At 44.2% G+C, this 7,924-nt stretch overlaps 1 protein-coding gene across 1 annotated transcript in view; it reads left to right on the top strand.

Annotated features, from left to right (window-relative positions):
- PHF20 (PHD finger protein 20) overlaps nucleotides 1-7,924 on the top strand; it is a 228,733-nt gene that overhangs the window by 331 nt on the left and 220,478 nt on the right. The gene's annotated exons all lie outside the window — the stretch shown is intronic.

Here is a 7,924-nt window from a genome sequence, read left to right as displayed (position 1 = left end):
CAGTTTCACAAATAAGGGAATTCACTGCCTTCTCCCGAGACTGTATTCTTGGGGTTACACACTTTTCACGTGTTCCCCGGCCCGGGGCGCGGAGCGGGCCGTGTTGGGGGTGCGGGTGAGCGCTAGGGACCGAGCCTGAGCTGTGTGGGCCCCTAGAGCCTCATCAGCAGCCTCTGCTGTTGCCCTGTGCTTTGGGGATACGTTTTTAAAAAATTGGCTTTTTTATGCTATTCCGGGGAGCACATTCCTTTCTCAAGACCCCAAATATGGGAGTGTCCCTTTTCTCTATAGTTTTGAAAACTGGACGGCACACCCCCTTTCTTAAGCTCTAGCTCTGGAATTTTATCTAAATTTCTAAAGCCCCCCGGGAATTGAAGGTGTACCCTGTTCCCTCAGCCCCCAAAGTGGAAGCACACTCCTTTTTTCGGGCCTCCAATCTGATTCTGCATTTCCGTTCCAGTTTAGAGGTTCACCCTGTTATCGGGTCTTCAGATCTGGGGTCCATTAGCCAAAGTTTTGGGATACTTTCTTGTATCCCCACCACTCCAAAGAAGAATGCCCCTTTTCCAGGTCCCAAATCTGACAGCATGCCTTCAGGAATTTATTACATTTAGGGGCCACTTCCTTACCTCAGCCCTTCAAATCTGAGGTTGGGCCGAAAACGATGTCCAAATTCTGAAGTTTATGAGTACTTATTTCCAGTTTCACAAATAAGGGAATTCACTGCCTTCTCCCGAGACTGTATTCTTGGGGTTACACACTTTTCACGTGTTCCCCAAATCAAACTACCTTATTTCCTGAGGGAGACTCATTTTCATATCTGGGAGTATATTTATTTCTTGTGCCCCTCAAATGTACGAGGTGAACCCCTTTTAGTTCTACAACTCTCAGTGCAGCCACTTTCCAGATGCTTCTTAAATTTGGGGGGCACACTTTTTCTGAGTCCTCTCATTTCCAGGTGGCGAATGGTCTGTGGTTTTGAGCATGGCTTCCTACCCTTTTTAGCTTTTCTGTCATCCAAGACATTTTCATTCCTCAGTTTCCTTCCATTTTTGGAGCCACATTCCCCTTGAGGTGCTCTCCCAGTCTGGTCAGCGTACCCATTTCCTCTTCCCTCCTCTGGCGAGTGCGTATCTTTGTTCAGCACGGCACTTTTCTCTCTGCTCCTGCGGCCTTTTTTTTCAGAGCACACTTCCCAGAGTCACGCCTCCTGAATTCTCCTCTCCCTCCAGGGAAGGATTCCTCTCCTAAAGGGCTACCTGCACATTGTTTTTCATAGGCCTGTCTTTTATCTTTCCGCTAACAGGATCTCTTCTCTTTTGGCTTGCCCAATCCCCAAACATTTTTCTGGTTTCTGTCTTTCTCCGGAACTGTTCTGTTTATGTAGTGGCTATACAGATTTTCCTTGTGCTGGAGGTGGCCTCAAGTCTAGGAGTGCCTCAGCCCCCAGGGCTGGATTCAAAGTGGAAACCATTTCTTTGGTTAATCACAGGACTCTGAATCCTCCTGGTGGTTTACTTCATAGAAGACCTAAGATTCTGTTTGGGTGCATACTGTTTTCTCCTTTGCTTTTATCTCCTTGTGCTGGAAAACGAAAACAAACAAAACTCTCAGATTTCTCCAGCACTGCTTCTAGCCTATAAGCTTCTTCCCTACATTGGCTTTATTACTATCTTTTATGAAGAAAATATGTCATTTGGAGGAATTCCTTGGATACTCTTTTTGTTCTTGTCCCTAGGGTGTCGGTGGGGAAATGGATATTTTTCTCTCCCAGTCATCCTCTTGTCAGTCTTCACCCCCAATCCTGACTTTAAAATCTGCAAATATCTGGGACCTCCTGTCTCTTAAGAGCCTCAATAGTTCTTTCTTTTGTGTTTCCCTCTGCCTTTACAGATCTTATTCAGGGCTTCTCAGCCTGAACCCCCAACCAGATTAATTTCTCCACAGCTGGAATTCCAAGTGCTTGGGGATAATGATACCTCTGACCTTTCTTCCTTTTGGGAAGTACTTGAGTGTGCAACTGCATGAGGCCTCAGCAGGAGAGAGATTTTTAGGTCCAAGAAGCTATACCAGTAGGACAAGGCAGGAAAATACTACACTTTCAGGATCAAGCCCCTCTGACTCTCATTTGGAAACTGGATGTTTGCTAAGCACCTGCTTCTTAAGGATGCCGAGGGATTTAATCATATTCCCAGAAACCTGGAGAGATTAATGGGGCCTATGGAGAAGTGCTCTGAACTCAGTGTTGGGACTTGAATAAAATTAACCATTATCATGTTTTCAGAACAACTAAACTGTTTTATATTTCATGTGCATGAAAGCCCTAGAACTAAGTTGTGTTATTTCCAGAAATGAAATAGATCCCACAGTTAGATCATGTGACCATTAGTAAGTACCAAATTTATAAAAAACACTGGAGGCGTGTCTGAGCAGTAGCTAATAAAATATAGTATACTGAAAGTGAACAGGTACTTTGTCTCTTTCTTTGGCTGTTTGATACTTTATCTGTGTACTGCTGTACAGTGCACCCTTAAAGTATTCTACACCAGTGCTTCTCAAACTTGAATGTGCACATAAGTCACCCAGGGGTCTTGTTGAAATGCTGATTCTGATTTGGTAGATCTAGGATGGGACCTGGATGCATTTCTGATTTGCAGGTGATGCTGATGTTACTGAACTACACTTTTAGTAGTGAGGTTTCATACACAAAGACAAAGATTTCTCTGTGAAAATAGGAAGGTGGTGGTTAGCCTTATATATATATTTTTATTTTATCTTTATCCAGATACACATCCCTTAAAAGTTTGTACAAGGCCATAGTCCCCTCTATTAGTTATACTCAATTAGTTATTCTAGCACATAGCTTTTTAACTAACGGCCAAAACTGGCTGGGTACAGTGGCTCATGCCTGTAATTCCAGCGCTTTGGGAGCTGAGGCGGGCAGATCATGAGGTCAGGAGTTCGAGACCAGTCTGGCCAACACAGTGAAACCCCGTCTCTACTAAAAATACAAAAATTAGCTGGGCATGGTGGCAGGTGCCTGTAATCCCAGCTACATGGGAGGCTGAGGCAGGAGACTAGCTTGAACCCGGGAGGTGGAGGTTGCAGTGAGCCAGGATCATACCACTGCACTCTATCCTGGGCCACAGAGCGAGATTCTGTCTCAAAAAAAAAAAAAAGGCTGAAACTTCTCCGGGAGTTTTGTTTCTGTATATAAATATATATTTTTTGGGTGGGGGAAAGTAGGGGGGGGACAGGGTCTCATTCTGTCACCCAAACTGGAGTGCAGTGGTGTGATCACAGCTTACTGCAGCCTCAACCTTCTGGGCTCAAGCGATCCTCCCCTCAGCCTCTTGAGTTTCAGAGACCACAGGCATGTGCCACCACACCTGGCTAATTTTAAATGTTTTGTAGAGACGAGATCTTGCCATTTTGCCCCGGTTGGTCTTGAACTTGTGGGATCAAGCAGTCCTCCACCTTAGCCTCCCAATGTGTTGGGATTATAGGTGTGAGCTGCCATTCCTGGCTATTGCCAGATTTAAATGGTTACGTATTTCTTACTTGAACGTGAACATTATTATTGATATAGAATCATTCTAATAAATGCTGCATAGCCAGCTTGTCTCTCTGGTTCCTTACCTTTCATCCTATGATGAGTAGGGAGTCTGTGACACCCTAGATCAGCAAGGTCACAGGTGTTGGAATTTCCAAGGAGTCCTTCTTGGTTTTCTGGGTTCTGGAAATGGGCCAGGAAAAGCCAGGATAAAGGTAGGTGCCCCAATCTTGAGTGGAAGCTTCTGGCTTTCTCTAAATGGGTGCTCCAGAAAGGCAAATGCTGGGGAGAAGATGATATTCTTTGATGATGATCATGCTTTATGATGATCTTTCTCCTTTTGTACCCACATGTCTAATCTATTCTAAGTCTCAAGTGATTTTTTCTTTTTTCAAAAAAAATTTTTTTTGGAGACAAAGACTACCTCTGAAAGCATTTTTCGTTTCTAAGTGTGTTGGATCATCTGTACCTATTTCCCTGGCTGTCACCTGTCTGGCCCTCTTCCACATGATCCTGTTGCCAGCCCTAATCAGGGCAAACCTGAATGACTAGACTGTTTTGTGTCCCTGTCCTCTCCCAACCCCTATTCCTCACATGAATGTCAGATCCTATTCAGTAACGGATTTGATCTGGATTTGGCTCAAGTCCCAGCTCTTCCACTCACTGTGAGACCTCAGACAAGTCACTTAATGCTATGGGCCTGCTTCTCCCATTTGTAAAATGAGGGGATGATGATCTGCAATGTCCATCTGGCTGAATCTTCGTCGCTACCTCGCTTAGAAACCCAGTTGCCTGTGGAAGCTTGTTGCAGCAGATCTGATTTCTTTCATGTGTTCCCTTGGGCAGCCTGCCAGTTAGTCCCTTGTCCGAGTCACTTCTGCCACTCTTTTTTTTCTAGCTGAGGCAGCCAGCTTGTTCTTAACCCAACTTCAGCATTCTTCTTGCCTCCATGTCTTCTTCCAGTTCCATGCTGTATTTCATTCAGAATTACCTGAAATCCTCAAAGAAATCTTCCTGAGTTCTCCATTCAATGTTAGTGACTTCCCTGCCTTACCAAGATGGAGTCTATACCTTATATACCCCGTATTTACTTGTCAGTTCTCTTATCTAATGTATACTTAAAAAGGGACTTCATTTCCTCCATACCACAGCTTTGTTTTTTGGTTTGAATTAGCAGGGCAAGTGGCATGAAATTTAAAGAGGAAGCAAGCAGGTTGTTTGCCTTTGGCTGGGATTTGGGGAAAGTGAGATGTAATGTTTTTAGTCCCCAAGATCTCCTGTATCTGTGGGAATCAGTTGCCTGGTACATCTTCCTGGATTGTAAAGGTACTTAAACTCCCTTTCTGAAGTTTGAAAGTGTATCCTAAGTGCAAATACCATTTGACAATTACTTGTGGTTGGGTGGGTGCAATGGCTTACGCCTGTAATTCCAACACTTTGGGAGGCCAAAGTGGGAGGATTGCTTGAATCCAGGAGTTCAAGACCAGCCTGGGCAACGAAGTGAGATTCCTGTCTCTACCAAAAAAAATAAATAAATAATCAGGCATGGTGGTGCATGCTTGTAGTCCCAGCTCCTTGGGAGGCTGACCTGGGAGTTCAGAGGCTGCAGTGAGCTAGGATTGTACCACTGCACTACAGTTGGGTGACAGCGTGAGACCCCGTTGCTTCCAAGTACTCTTCTAGGAACACACAGCCACAAAACCCAGACAAAGAATTGTTAAGGATAATGATAAGAAATCTGTATTTCAAATAACTTAACAAATGAATAAAGCTAACAGTACTTTGAGTGCACCTGATTATTGCCAAAGACAGGTGCTGAGGGGGCTTGGAAGTCAGAATTTAAAGGTATATTTAACCTTTGGAGTTTTCTTCCTTCATCATCTTCCTAAGAAATAATAGGGAGGATGTTTACATTTTTCTTGATAAACAGTCTTTTTATTAATTTTATTTATTTATTTATTTTGAGACAGGGTCTTGCTGTGTCGCCCAGGCTGGAGTGTAGTGGCACAGTCTCAGCTCACTGCAACCTCTGCATCCTGAATTCAAGCGATTCTTGTGCCGTAGCCTCCTGAGTAGCTGGGATTATAGGCGTGCACCACCATGCCCAACTAATTTTTTGTAGTTTTAATAGAGACAGGGTTTCACTATGTTGGTTAAGCTGGGACATTTTTCTTTTTTTTTCTTTTTTTTTTTTTTGAGACAGAGTCTCGTTCTGTCGTCCAGGCTGGAGTGCAGTGGCCGGATCTCAGCTCACTGCAAGCTCCGCCTCCCGGGTTTACGCCATTCTCTTGCCTCAGCCTCCCGAGTAGCTGGGACTACAGGCGCCCGCCACCTCGCCTGGCTAGTTTTTTTGTATTTTTTAGTAGAGACGGGGTTTCACCGGGTTAGCCAGAATGGTCTCGATCTTCTGACCTCGTGATCCGCCCGTCTCGGCCTCCCAAAGTGCTGGGATTACAGGCTTGAGCCACCGCGCCCGGCAAGCTGGGACATTTTTCTTGATAAACATTCTTTAAACCAAAATGTATGCTTAGTCAAGCTCCTTGATTGGATTATGAGCTTAGAGAAAAGGAGGGTGATGTCTTTGTCTTATCCATCTTTGTCAGTGACTGCCCCTTACAGGCTATTGACTGTAGAGTAACCTAATGAAAATTGAGACGGGCGCTGTGGCTCACGCCTGTAATCCCAGCACTTTGGGAGGCTAAGTTGGATGGATCACCTGAGGTCAGGAGTTCAAGACCAGCCTGGCCAAGACATGATGAAACTCTGTCTCTACTAAAAATACAAAAAATTAGCCAGGCGTGTGGCAGGTGCCTGTCATCCCAGCTACTCGGGAGGCTGAGGCAGGAGAATGACTTGAACCTGGGAGGCAGCGGTTGCAGTGAGCCAAGATCGCGCCACTGCATTCCAGCCTGGGTAACGAGTGAAACTGTGTCTCAAAAAGAAAAAAAAAAAAAAATTGAAACCTTTGTAATAATGCCTTATTATTTATTATTATAATAATTATTTATCATTATAATGTAATAATTATATATTGTATTATATATAATATTGTATAATTATTATAATATTTATTATTATAATGTAATAATTTGTAATAATGCTTTGACAATTTTGCTAGATCTTGGGCTAGGTCCTCCCTGGACCTTGCTCTCTTTTGCCAAATAATGGAACTAATGAGCTGGCAGAAATCCTATACAATTTTAGAAGCCTAATATGAGTGACTAAATGTAAATAGGATGGTTTTAGGAAAGAATGGTGGAGCTTGAATCAGTGCACTTTGGGGAAGGAGCAAGAGGAGGGGCTTGGGATTTCAACAAAGGGTTTTTTTTTTTTTTTGAAGTGGAGTCTCACTTTGTTGCCCAGGCTGGAGTGCAATAATGGCACAATCTCGGCTCACTGCAACCTCTGCCTCCCAGGTACAAGTCATTCTCCTGCCTCAGCCTTCCGAGTAGCTGGGACTACAGGTGTGTGCCACCTCACCTGGCTAATTTTTTGTATTTTTAGTAGAGATGGGCTTTCACCATATTGGCCAGGCTGGTCTCGAACTCCCAACCTCGTGATCTGCCCACCAGGGACTCCGAAAGTGCTGGGATTACAGGTGTGAGCCACTGCGCCTGGCCTAAACCAAGCTTTTTATTCAATGACAGTTTATTCCATGTCAGGAGCATAATTCTAGGATTTTAAAGGCTGACTTCCAGGAATCTTAGATGGGTATTTGGGGTCTCTGTCCTAGTAGAGACCTAATTCTCAAGAAGTCTCTTTCTCATATGAAAAAAGTCCATGGCTGGTGGATTGACATTCCTTTCTTTCTTTTCTTTTGTTGTTGAGACAAAGTCTAGCTCTGTTGCCCAGGAGTGCAGTGGTGCAATCTCGGCTCACTGCAACCTCCGCCTCCTGGGTTCAAGCAATTCTCCTGCCTCAGCCTCCTGAGTAGCTGGGATTACAGGTGCCCACCACCATGCCTGGCTAATTTTTTGTATTTTTAATAGAGATCGAGTTTCACCACGTTCGCCAGGCTAGTCTTGAACTCCTGACCTCAAGTGATGCACTTGCCTCGGCCTCCCAAAGTGCTGGGATTACAGGCGTAAGCCACCATGCCTGGCCAATGCCTTTCTTGCTTCTACAGGTGCACAGGTGTTGGGATTTCTAGGTTGTGGAAACTTGGTATGGAAATGTGGGCATTTTACAATAATGATAACTATTACTAGCATTTTTGGAACACTCTCTTAAATGTCATTGAATCCTTACATCTGACCTGCCATCCTCTCCTAACAGAGGAGGAAACTGAGATGAGTAATTTGTCCAAGGTCATTTGGCTGATAAGCAGGGCCTGGATTGGAGTCCGGGTTTCTTTCTTTTTTTTTTTTTTTT

Source organism: Mandrillus leucophaeus, unplaced genomic scaffold (genome assembly GCF_000951045.1).
Source record: "Mandrillus leucophaeus isolate KB7577 unplaced genomic scaffold, Mleu.le_1.0 Scaffold129, whole genome shotgun sequence".
Classification (NCBI taxonomy): domain Eukaryota; kingdom Metazoa; phylum Chordata; class Mammalia; order Primates; family Cercopithecidae; genus Mandrillus; species Mandrillus leucophaeus.
The sequence above is the reverse complement of the archived record's forward strand: the minus strand, read 5'-3'. Positions and strand labels throughout refer to the sequence as shown.